Genomic DNA, 13,567 nt, shown 5'->3' with positions numbered 1-13,567 from the left:
GTACTCTACTGTCCTGTACTGAGCTCTACTGTACTCTACTGTACTGTACTGAGCTCTACTGTACTGAGCTCTACTGTACACTACTCTACTGTACTGAGCTCTACTGTACTGAGCTCTACTGTACTGAGCTCTATTGTACTGAGCTCTACTGTTCTGAGCTCTACTGTACTCTACTGTACTGTACTGAGCTCTACTGTACTCTTCTGTACTGTACTGTACTCTACTGTACTGAGCTCTACTGTACTCTACTCTACTGTACAAAGCTCTACTGCACTGAGCTCTACTGTACTGAGCTCTACTGTACTGAGCTCTACTGCACTGAGCTCTACTCTACTGCGCTCTACTGTTTTGAGCTCTACTGCACTGAGCTCTGCTGCACTGAGCTCTACTGCACTGAGCTCTACTGTACTCTACTGTTTTGAGCTGTACTGTACTGAGCTCTACTGTACTCGACTGTACTGTACTGAGCTCTACTGTACTGAGCTCTACTGTACTGAGCTCTACTGTACTCTACTGTACTGTACTGAGCTCTACTGTACTGAGCTCTACTGTACTGAGCTCTACTGTACTCTACTCTCCTGTACTGAGCTCTACTGTACTGAGCTCTACTGTACTGAGCTCTACTGTACTGAGCTCTACTGTACTGAGCTCTACTGTATTGTGCTGAGCTCTACTGTACTGAGCTCTACTGTATTGTGCTGAGCTCTACTGTACTGAGCTCTACTATATTGTGCTGAGCTCTACTGTACTGAGCTCTACTGTATTGTGCTGAGCTCTACTGTACTGAGCTCTACTGTATTGTGCTGAGCTCTACTGTACTGAGCTCTTATATTTAGAGATGGATTACAATTTTGTTATTAATGCACATGAGCGTTCACATGTTCCAGAAGGCATTTCATCCCCCCCATTCAAATGTCTTTCCTGTGAAGTTGCCATGTGTGATATACGCCAATCTGCACCAGTTCTGTAGGTGGAGTCATATACAGTACTTGACTGTACCAAGCACTGAAACACTCTGCTGGTAGATGAGGAGGTTACATTGAACTCAACGGCCCCACGCAACAAACCTACTCACACACACACACACGCACACACACACACACACACACACACACACACACACACACACACACACACACACACACACACACACACACACACACACACACACACACACACACACACACACACACACACACACACACACACACACACACATATGTATGGACAAACAAGCACACACGCATGAACACACAATGAGTCATCAAACACTAGCCTGGAATATGAGAGGAGAGCAGAAGTTGTTGTTATCTTAGCTGATCGTTTCCTTCAGGCTGATTATACAACATACCAGTCTCCTCCAGTACAGTAGCTGGCTGATTTATTTATTTACTTGTTGCTGTCTTGTAAGAGGAGGTTGTGAAAGTGTTCCAGGCTAAACTCTGTTCTAGTCTAGAAGCAGGGTTCAGGTGTTCCAGACTAAACTCTGTTCTATTCTAGAAGCAGGGTTCAGGTGTTCCAGACTAAACTCTGTTCTATTCTAGAAGCAGGGTTCAGGTGCTCCAGACTAAACTCTGTTCTATTCTAGAAGCAGGGTTCAGGTGTTCCAGACTAAACTCTGTTCTAGTCTAGAAGCAGGGTTCAGGTGTTCCAGGCTAAACTCTGTTCTAGTCTAGAAGCAGGGTTCAGGTGTTCCAGGCTAAACTCTGTTCTATTCTAGAAGCAGGGTTCAGGTGTTCCAGACTAAACTCTGTTCTATTCTAGAAGCAGGGTTCAGGTGTTCCAGACTAACCTCTGTTCTATTCTAGAAGCAGGGTTCAGGTGTTCCAGACTAACCCTGTTCTATTCTAGAAGCAGGGTTCAGGTGTTCCAGACTAACCTCTGTTCTATTCTAGAAGCAGGGTTCAGGTGTTCCAGACTAACTCTGTTCTATTCTAGAAGCAGGGTTCAGGTGTTCTAGACTAACCTCTGTTCTATTCTAGAAGCAGGGTTCAGGTGTTCCAGACTAACTCTGTTCTATTCTAGAAGCAGGGTTCAGGTGTTCCAGACTAACTCTGTTCTATTATAGAAGCAGGGTTCAGGTGTTCCAGAGTACCTCTGTTCTATTCTAGAAGCAGGGTTCAGGTGTTCCAGACTAACTCTGTTCTATTCTAGAAGCAGGGTTCAGGTGTTCCAGACTAACTCTGTTCTATTCTACAAGCAGGGTTCAGGTGTTCCAGACTAACTCTGTTCTATTCTAGAAGCAGGGTTCAGGTGTTCCAGACTAACCTCTGTTCTATTCTAGAAGCAGGGTTCAGGTGTTCCAGACTAACTCTGTTCTATTCTAGAAGCAGGGTTCAGGTGTTCCAGACTAACTCTGTTCTATTATAGAAGCAGGGTTCAGGTGTTCCAGAGTACCTCTGTTCTATTCTAGAAGCAGGGTTCAGGTGTTCCAGAGTACCTCTGTTCTATTCTAGAAGCAGGGTTCAGGTGTTCCAGAGTACCTCTGTTCTATTCTAGAAGCAGGGTTCAGGTGTTCCAGAGTACCTCTGTTCTATTATAGAAGCAGGGTTCAGGTGTTCCAGAGTACCTCTGTTCTATTATAGAAGCAGGGTTCAGGTGTTCCAGAGTACCTCTGTTCTATTATAGAAGCAGGGCTCTATGGGAATATGGTGCCATTTGGGACACACATACTCTCTACTCAGAAGTCCACGTTCCAGCTTCCTGGTTTCAGGCCAGTATTGATGGTTAATCTGTCCAGACAACCAGCTCTGTGGCTCTGGGCCATCAATCTACTGCAGTGGAGTAGTCTGTCTGTCCATCACGCCTGCAGTCTGACGAAAGGCTAGGCAGCTGCAGACCTCACTTATCACATACTACACACACACAGACACACAGACACACAGACACACACACACACACACACACACACACACACACACACACACACACACACACACACACACACACACACACACACACACACACACACACACACACACACACACACACACACACACACACACACACACACACACACACACACACACATGCACACACACACACACACAGACGCACACACACACACACACACACACAGACGCACACACACACAGACACACACACACACAATCACACATGCACACAGACACACGCGCAATCACACACACACACGTACACACACACACGCACAATCACACACGCACACATGCACACACACACACACACACAAATGAACACGCACACTGTCACACAGAGCTGCTGTGTCCCTCCCCAGGCAGTTACACACACAACGTGCATCCTCATCCTCATCGTCAACATCTTCTTTATGTTTTACTGCACTCAGTGGTGGGAACAACAACCTCCCACTACTCCATGTGATGTATCCATCCATCACAATAAATCCTAAACTGTACTGTAATTTACACTGACAACATCCACGTAATTACAATTATCTGTCCAGAATGAGAATGTGCTGTGAATGTGTTGGACATTACAGATTGATATCTTTCCAGAATGGCACCCTACAGATTGCTCTCTGTCTGAATGGCACCCTACAGATTGCTCTCTGTCCAGAATGGCACCCTACAGATTGATATCTTTCCAGAATGGCACCCTACAGATTTATCTCTGTCTGAATGGCACCCTACAGATTGCTCTCTGTCCAGAATGGCACCCTACAGATTGATATCTTTCCAGAATGGCACCCTACAGATTGATATCTTTCCAGAATGGCACCCTACAGATTGCTCTCTGTCCAGAATGGCACCCTACAGATTGCTCTCTGTCCAGAATGGCACCCTACAGATTGCTCTCTGTCCAGAATGGCACCCTACAGATTGATATCTTTCCAGAATGGCACCCTACAGATTGCTCTCTGTCCAGAATGGCACCCTACAGATTGCTCTCTGTCCAGAATGGCACCCTACAGATTGCTCTCTGTCCAGAATGGCACCCTACAGATTGCTCTCTGTCCAGAATGGCACCCTACAGATTGCTCTCTGTCCAGAATGGCACCCTACAGATTGCCCTCTGTCCAGAATGGCACCCTACAGATTGCTCTCTGTCCAGAATGGCACCCCTACAGATTGCGATCTGTCCAGAATGGCACCCTACAGATTACTCTCTGTCCAGAATGGCACCCTACAGATTGCTCTCTGTCCAGAATGGCACCCTACAGATTTCTCTCTGTCCAGAATGGCACCCTACAGATTGCCCTCTGTCCAGAATGGCACCCTGCAGATTTCTCTCTGTCCAGAATGGCACCCTACAGATTTCTCTCTGTCTGAATGGCACCCTACAGATTGCTCTCTGTCCAGAATGGCACCCGACAGATTGCTCTCTGTCCAGAATGGCACCCTACAGATTGCTCTCTGTCCAGAATGGCACCCTACAGATTGCCCTCTGTCCAGAATGGCACCCTGCAGATTTCTCTCTGTCCAGAATGGCACCCTTCAGATTTCTCTCTGTCTGAATGGCACCCTACAGATTGCTCTCTGTCCAGAATGGCACCCGACAGATTGCTCTCTGTCCAGAATGGCACCCTACAGATTGCTCTCTGTCCAGAATGGCACCCTACAGATTGCCCTCTATCCAGAATGGCACCCTACAGATTGCCCTCTGTCCAGAATGGCACCCTACAGATTGCTCTCTGTCCAGAATGGCACCCTACAGATTGCCCTCTGTCCAGAATGGCACCCTACAGATTACTCTCTGTCCAGAATGGCACCCTACAGATTGCTCTCTGTCCAGAATGGCACCCTACAGATTTCTCTCTGTCCAGAATGGCACCCTACAGATTGCCTCTGTCCAGAATGGCACCCTACAGATTGCTCTCTGTCCAGAATGGCACCCTACAGATTTCTCTCTGTCTGAATGGCACCCTACAGATTGCTCTCTGTCCAGAATGGCACCCTACAGATTGCTCTCTGTCCAGAATGGCACCCTACAGATTGCTTTCTGTCCAGAATGGCACCTACAGATTACTCTCTGTCCAGAATGGCACCCTACAGATTGCTCTCTGTCTAGAATGGCACCCTACAGATTTCCCTCTGTCCAGAATGGCACCCTACAGATTGCCCTCTGTCCAGAATGGCACCCTGCAGATTTCTCTCTGTCCAGAATGGCACCCTACAGATTGCTTTCTGTCCAGAATGGCACTCTACAGATTGCCCTCTATCCAGAATGGCACCCTACAGATTGCTCTCTGTCCAGAGTGGCACCCTTCAGATTGCCCTCTGTCCAGAATGGCACCCTACAGATTGCCCTCTGTCCAGAATGGCACCCTACAGATTGCTCTCTGTCCAGAATGGCACCCCTACAGATTGCTCTCTGTCCAGAATGGCACCCTACAGATTACTCTCTGTCCAGAATGGCACCCTACAGATTGCTCTCTGTCCAGAATGGCACCCTACAGATTGCTCTCTGTCCAGAATGGCACCCTACAGATTGCCCTCTGTCCAGAATGGCACCCTGCAGATTTCTCTCTGTCCAGAATGGCACCCTACAGATTTATCTCTGTCCAGAATGGCACCCCTACAGATTGCTCTCTGTCCAGAATGGCACCCTACAGATTACTCTCTGTCCAGAATGGCACCCTACAGATTGCTCTCTGTCCAGAATGGCACCCCTACAGATTGCTCTCTGTCCAGAATGGCACCCTACAGATTTCTCTCTGTCACGAATGGCACCCCTACAGATTACTCTCTGTCCAGAATGGCACCCTACATATTTCTCTCTGTCCAAAATGGCACCCTACAGATTTCTCTCTGTCCAGAATGGCACCCTACAGATTTCTCTCTGTCCAGAATGGCACCCTACAGATTTCTCTCTGTCCAGAATGGCACCCCTACAGATTGCTTTACTAAAGGGCCTATATGTAGTGCAGTAGAGTTTATCAGTTGATTGACAGGTGTAGATCTAGGCTGTAGAGCAGTAAACTTTCCTTCCGTGTGGATGTGTGTCATAGTTAGGCAATGTATCATTTGACAATAAAGTGACAGTATTTATTTTGCTCTCTGTCCAGAATGGCACCCTACAGATTGCCCTCTGTCCAGAATGGCACCCTACAGATTGCTCTCTGTCCAGAATGGCACCCCTACAGATTGCTCTCTGTCCAAAATGGCACCCTACAGATTACTCTCTGTCCAGAATGGCACCCTACAGATTGCTCTCTGTCCAGAATGGCACCCTACAGATTTCTCTCTGTCCAGAATGGCACCCTACAGATTGCCCTCTGTCCAGAATGGCACCCTGCAGATTTCTCTCTGTCCAGAATGGCACCCTACAGATTTCTCTCTGTCTGAATGGCACCCTACAGATTGCTCTCTGTCCAGAATGGCACCCTACAGATTGCTCTCTGTCCAGAATGGCACCCTACAGATTTCTCTCTGTCCAGAATGGCACCCTACAGATTGCCCTCTATCCAGAATGGCACCCTACAGATTGCTCTCTGTCCAGAGTGGCACCCTTCAGATTGCCCTCTGTCCAGAATGGCACCCTACAGATTGCCCTCTGTCCAGAATGGCACCCTACAGATTGCTCTCTGTCCAGAATGGCACCCCTACAGATTGCTCTCTGTCCAGAATGGCACCCTACAGATTACTCTCTGTCCAGAATGGCACCCTACAGATTGCTCTCTGTCCAGAATGGCACCCTACAGATTGCTCTCTGTCCAGAATGGCACCCTCTGCCCTCTGTCCAGAATGGCACCCTACAGATTTCCTCTGTCCAGAATGGCACCCTACAGATTTATCTTCCAGAATCTCAGATTGCTCTCTGTCCAGAATGGCACCCTACAGATTTATCTCTGTCCAGAATGGCACCCTACAGATTGCTCTCTGTCCAGAATGGCACCCCTACAGATTGCTCTCTGTCCAGAATGGCACCCTACAGATTTCTCTCTGTCACGAATGGCACCCCTACAGATTACTCTCTGTCCAGAATGGCACCCTACAGATTTCTCTCTGTCCAAAATGGCACCCTACAGATTTCTCTCTGTCCAGAATGGCACCCTACAGATTTCTCTCTGTCCAGAATGGCACCCTACAGATTTCTCTCTGTCCAGAATGGCACCCTACAGATTGCTTTACTAAAGGGCCTATATGTAGTGCAGTAGAGTTGATCAGTTGATTGACAGGTGTAGATCTAGGCTGTAGAGCAGTAAACTTTCCTTCCGTGTGGATGTGTGTCATAGTTAGGCAATGTATCATTTGACAATAAAGTGACGGTATTTAGTACAGGAGAGGTTTCCATTGCTTAGCTTTTGTGTGCCAGCTTCAGCATAATACTGTGTATCCAGTTTGCTTCCGACATGTGGTTCTTCTGTAGCTCAGTTGGTAGAGCATGGTGCTTGTAACGCCAGGGTAGTGGGTTCGATCCCCTTGACCACCCATACGTAGAATGTATGCACACATGACTGTAAGTCGCTTTGGATAAAAGTGTGTGCTAAATGGCATATATTATTATTATTATATTATTAAGAAGTCATCCCATGTTGTAGATTGAAAGTCTGGATTGTGTGGCTGTAATAGGTACACTGCCGTTCAAAAATAAATAAAATAAAAAATCCCGTGGAGTACTGCAGGGATCCATTTTAGGGCCTCTCTTATTTCTTATATACACTACCGTTCAACAGTTTGACTTCACTTAGAAATGTCCTTGTTTTTTGAAAGAAAAACAATCTTTTTTTTTGTCCTTTAAAAATAACATCAAATTGATCAGAAATTGTTAATGTTGTAAATTACTGTTGTAGCTGGAAACGGCTGATTTGTAATGGAATATCTACATCGGCGTACAGAGTCCCATTATCAGCAACCACCACTCCTGTGTTTCAATGGCACGTTTTCATTTATTTTATTTGACCTTTATTTAACTAGGCAAGTCAGTTAAGAACAAATTATTATTTTCAATGACGGCCTAGGAACAGTGGGTTAACTGCCTGTTCAGGGGCAGAACAACAGATTTGTACCTTGTCAGCTCGGGGATTTGAACTTGCAACCTTTCGGTTACTAGTCCAACGCTCTAACCACTAGGCTACCCTGCCGCCTCTACACTCTAACCACTAGGCTACCCTGCCGCCTCTACACTCTAACCACTAGACTACCCTGCCGCCTCTACACTCTAACCACTAGGCTACCCTGCCGCCTCTACACTCTAACCACTAGGCTACCCTGCCGCCTCTACACTCTAACCACTAGGCTACCCTGCCGCCTCTACACTCTAACCACTAGGCTACCCTGCCTCCTCTACACTCTAACCACTAGGCTACCCTGCCACCTCTACACTCTAACCACTAGGCTACCCTGCCTCCTCTACACTCTAACCACTAGGCTACCCTGCCACCTCTACACTCTAACCACTAGGCTACCCTGCCGCCTCTACACTCTAACCACTAGGCTACCCTGCCACCTCTACGCTCTAACCACTAGGCTACCCTGCCACTTCTACGCTCTAACCACTAGGCTACCCTGCCGCCTCTACACTCTAACCACTAGGCTACCCTGCCGCCTCTACGCTCTAACCACTAGGCTACCCTACCTCCTCTACACTCTAACCACTAGGCTACCCTGCCACCTCTACACTCTAACCACTAGGCTACCCTGCCGCCTCTACGCTCTAACCACTAGGCTACCCTACCTCCTCTACACTCTAACCACTAGGCTACCCTGCCACCTCTACACTCTAACCACTAGGCTACCCTGCCGCCTCTACACTCTAACCACTAGGCTACCCTGCCACCTCTACACTCTAACCACTAGGCTACGCTAATCCAAGTTTATCATTTTAAAAGACTAATTGATCATTAGAAAACGCTTTTGCAATTATGTTAGCACAGCTGAAAACTGTTGTCTGATTAAAGAAGCAATAAAACTGGACTTCTTTAGACTAGTTGAGTGTCTGGAACATCAGCATTTGTTCTCAACTGGCATCTTCATGAAATAGTACCCGCAACACCTGTCTCAACGTTAACAGTGAAGAGGCGCCTCCGGGATGCTGGCCTTCTAGGCAGAGTTCCTCTGTCCAGTCTCAACGTCAACAGTGAAGAGGCGCCTCCTGGATGCTGGCCTTCTAGGCAGAGTTCCTCTGTCCATTTACATTTACATTTAAGTCATTTAGCAGACGCTCTTATCCAGAGCGACTTACAAATTGGTGCATTCACTTTATGACATCCAGTGGAACAGTCACTTTACAATAGTGCAGAGGCGACTCCTGGATGCTGGCCTTCTAGGCAGAGTTCCTCTGTCCAGTCTCAACGTCAACAGTGAAGAGGCGACTCCGGGATGCTGGCCTTCTAGGCAGAGTTCCTCTGTCCAGTCTCAACGTCAACAGTGAGGAGGCGACTCCAGGAGTTGCAAAGAAAAAGCCATATCTCAGACTGGCCAATAAAAAGAACAGATTAAGATGGGCAAAGGAACACAGACACTGGACAGAGGTCCTCTGCCTAGAAGGCCAGCATCCCGGAGTCGCCTCTTCACTGTTGACGTTGAGACTGGTGTTTTGTCGGTACTATTTAATGAAGCTGCCAGTTAAGGACCTGTGAGGTGTCTGTTCTCAAACAAAACACTATAATGTACTTGTCCTCTTGCTCAGTGGTGCACCGGGGCCTCCCACTTCTCTTTCTATTCTGGTTAGAGGCAGTTTGCGCTGTTCTGTGAAGGGAGTAGTACACAGCGTTGTACGAGAACTTAGCATATATTGCTGCTTTATATATATTTTAGCATAGCATCTATTGTTGCCCTATACATCAGTTAGCATAGCATCTGTTGTTGCTTTATATTTCAGTTAGCATAGCATCTATTGTTGCCTTATATATCAGTTAGGATAGCATCTATTGTTGCCTTATATATCAGTTAGGATAGCATCTATTGTTGCCTTATATTTCAGTTAGCATAGCATCTATTGTTGCCTTATATTTCAGTTAGCATAGCATCTATTGTTGCCTTATATATCAGTTAGCATAGCATCTATTGTTGCCTTATATATCAGTTAGCATAGCATCTATTGTTGCCTTATATTTCAGTTAGCATAGCATCTATTTATTTATATATATTTTAGCATAGCATCTATTGTTGCCTTATATTTCAGTTAGCATAGCATCTGTTGTTGCCTTATATTTCAGTTAGCATAGCATCTATTGTTGCCTTATATTTCAGTTAGCATAGCATCTATTTATTTATATATATTTTAGCATAGCATCTATTGTTGCCTTATATTTCAGTTAGCATAGCATCTATTTATTTATATATATTTTAGCATAGCATCTATTGTTGCCTTATATTTCAGTTAGCATAGCATCTATTGTTGCCTTATATATCAGTTAGCATGGCATCTGTTGTTGCTTTATATTTCAGTTAGCATAGCATCTATTGTTGCCTTATATTTCAGTTAGCATAGCATCTGTTGTTGCCTTATATTTCAGTTAGCATAGCATCTATTGTTGCCTTATATTTCAGTTAGCATAGCATCTATTTATTTATATATCAGTTAGCATAGCATCTATTGTTGCCTTATATATCAGTTAGCATAGCATCTATTGTTGCCTTATATTTCAGTTAGCATAGCATCTATTTATTTATATATTTTTTAGCAGAGCATCTATTGTTGCTTTATATTTCAGTTAGCATAGCATCTGTTGTTGTCCGCTAGGTCTGTGCATGTTCTATGTATTATTGATCATCATTCTCTATATTGGATTTTTGTCCAACGATTTATTCTGACTATAATAAAACAACTGACTCCCGACCCCCCTACAAATATATACATTTACGCTGCTATAATCCTGTAATAATTCACAGGAGACCAGCTATAGCTGCCTACTTAATAAATAGCACCCAGTGGACATGCAGTCTAAGGTAGGGGTTCTCAAACCTCTCCTCGGGGACCCCCAGCCGTTCCATGTATTTAAACTATTTCACAGCTACCACACCTGATTCAACTTCCCAACGAATCATCAAGCCGTTAAATAGGGGATTGGTAGTGCACTATATAGGGAATAGGGTGCTGTTTGGTAGTGCACTATATAGGGAATAGGGTGCTGTTTGGTAGTGCACTATATAGGGAATAGGGTGCTGTTTGGTAGTGCACTATATAGGGAATAGGGTGCTGTTTGGTAGTGCCCTATATAGAGTTGGTAGTGCACTATATAGGGAATAGGGTGCTGTTTGGTAGTGCACTATATAGGGAATAGGGTGCTGTTTGGTAGTGCCCTATATAGAGTTGGTAGTGCACTATATAGGGAATAGGGTGCTGTTTGGTAGTGACCTATATAGAGTTGGTAGTGCACTATATAGGGAATAGGGTGCTGTTTGGTAGTGCCCTATATAGAGTTGGTAGTGCACTATATAGGGAATAGGGTGCTGTTTGGTAGTGCCCTATATAGAGTTGGTAGTGCACTATATAGGGAATAGGGTGCTGTTTGGTAGTGCCCTATATAGGGACTGGTAGTGCACTATATAGGGAATAGGGTGCTGTTTAGTAGTGACCTATATAGAGTTGGTAGTGCACTATATAGGGAATAGGGTGCTGTTTGGTAGTGCCCTATATAGAGTTGGTAGTGCACTATATAGGGAATAGGGTGCTGTTTGGTAGTGCCCTATATAGAGTTGGTAGTGCACTATATAGGGAATAGGGTGCTGTTTGGTAATGCCCTATATAGAGTTGGTAGTGCACTATATAGGGAATAGGGTGCTGTTTGGTAGTGCCCTATATAGAGTTGGTAGTGCACTATATAGGGAATAGGGTGCTGTTTGGTAGTGCCCTATATAGAGTTGGTAGTGCACTATATAGGGAATAGGGTGCTGTTTGGTAGTGCCCTATATAGGGATTGGTAGTGCACTATATAGGGAATAGGGTGCTGTTTGGTAGTGCCCTATATAGAGTTGGTAGTGCACTATATAGGGAATAGGGTGCTGTTTGGTAGTGCCCTATATAGAGTTGGTAGTGCACTATATAGGGAATAGGGTGCTGTTTGGTAGTGCCCTATATAGAGTTGGTAGTGCACTATATAGGGAATAGGGTGCTGTTTGGTAGTGCACTATATAGGGAATAGGGTGCTGTTTGGTAGTGCACTATATAGAGTTGGTAGTGCACTATATAGGGAATAGGGTGCTGTTTGGTAGTGCCCTATATAGGGACTGGTAGTGCACTATATAGGGAATAGGGTGCTGTTTGGTAGTGCCCTATATAGAGTTGGTAGTGCACTATATAGGGAATAGGGTGCTGTTTGGTAGTGCACTATATAGGGAATAGGGTGCTGTTTGGTAGTGGCCTATATAGGGAATAGGGTGCTGTTTGGTAGTGCCCTATATAGGGAATAGGGTGCTGTTTGGTAGTGCCCTATATAGGGACTGGTAGTGCACTATATAGGGAATAGGGTGCTGTTTGGTAGTGCCCTATATAGAGTTGGTAGTGCACTATATAGGGAATAGGGTGCTGTTTGGTAGTGCCCTATATAGGGAATAGGGTGCTGTTTGGGACAAAAACCCCACTGTGGCCTGGCTGTGATGACGTCTGCACTGCCAGAGCTGATCAAACTGAAGAACTTGGTCATGCATCCCAAATGACACCCTAATTGCTAAATAGTCCATAGGTCACCGGTCAAATGTAGTGCACTATATAGGGAATGGGGTGCTTTTTTGAGACCCTTCACCGTGTTTCTCTGTCCGCAGGGCTCTGGGGCCATGGACATGATGCTTGTTGGTCTATGAAGGAACTATCAGACAGACCGTCGTGGATATCAGTCTAGACAAGTCAAATTACATGTTGCAAGCACAGGGCTGAGAAGCATCAAGCAAAAGAGACACTGTTTTTTATTTCTGCCTCCCAAATTAGACCCCCCTCCCCTCCCCCCCCCCCACCACCTCCCTTATATAGTACACTGCTTTTGAACAGGGCCCGTAGGGTTCTGGTAATATGTAGTGCACTATGTAGGGAGTAGGCCGCTATTTGGGACACACATTTGGGTTTAGATAGGGGAAGGCTGTCAGAGCAGATCCCCGAGCAACAATAGTCAATAGTCATATCCCCCTCTAGAGGGGGAAACAATAAATATGTGGATACATCATTGAATAAAGGAGGACAATAACTAATACTTTAGTCCGTTGCTAAACAACAATAGAACCCTGTAAGACATATTAGTTTGAATTACCGGGAATAAAGACTGAACTCCTTCCTGTTTCTCCTGGGTGGAACGAGCGCTGTAGAGAGCAGAGCTGAGTGGTTCTGTAAAAGCAAACGTCCAATTTAAAAGCTTCAAACACGTCTGTGGTCCAACTGTTGTACTCAAGTCAGTGTGACCTCAGTAAGGTTTAAATGATTAAAGAGGAGCTGAGAACAGCAGAAGGCTACAACCAACGTACCTACAGCCCTTTCCTAAATGGCACCCTATCCCCCTATGTGCCCTGGTCTAAAGTAGTGCACTATGTAGGGAAGAGGGTGCTATGTGCCCTGGTATAAAGTAGTGCACTATGTAGAGAAGAGGGTGCTATGTGCCCTGGTCTAAAGTAGTGCACTATGTAGGGAAGAGGGTGCTATGTGCCCTGGTCTAAAGTAGTGCACTATGTAGGGAAGAGGGTGCTATGGGCCCTGG

The 13,567-nt window shown here is 45.7% G+C and overlaps 1 protein-coding gene across 2 annotated transcripts in view; it reads left to right on the top strand.

The window, feature by feature from the left end:
• Positions 1-13,567, top strand: part of LOC123992477 (cell adhesion molecule 2-like) — a 563,359-nt gene that overhangs the window by 308,398 nt on the left and 241,394 nt on the right. The window lies entirely within an intron of this gene.

The sequence above is a fragment of the Oncorhynchus gorbuscha genome, linkage group LG13 (genome assembly GCF_021184085.1).
Source record: "Oncorhynchus gorbuscha isolate QuinsamMale2020 ecotype Even-year linkage group LG13, OgorEven_v1.0, whole genome shotgun sequence".
Taxonomy (NCBI): domain Eukaryota; kingdom Metazoa; phylum Chordata; class Actinopteri; order Salmoniformes; family Salmonidae; genus Oncorhynchus; species Oncorhynchus gorbuscha.
The sequence above is the reverse complement of the archived record's forward strand: the minus strand, read 5'-3'. Positions and strand labels throughout refer to the sequence as shown.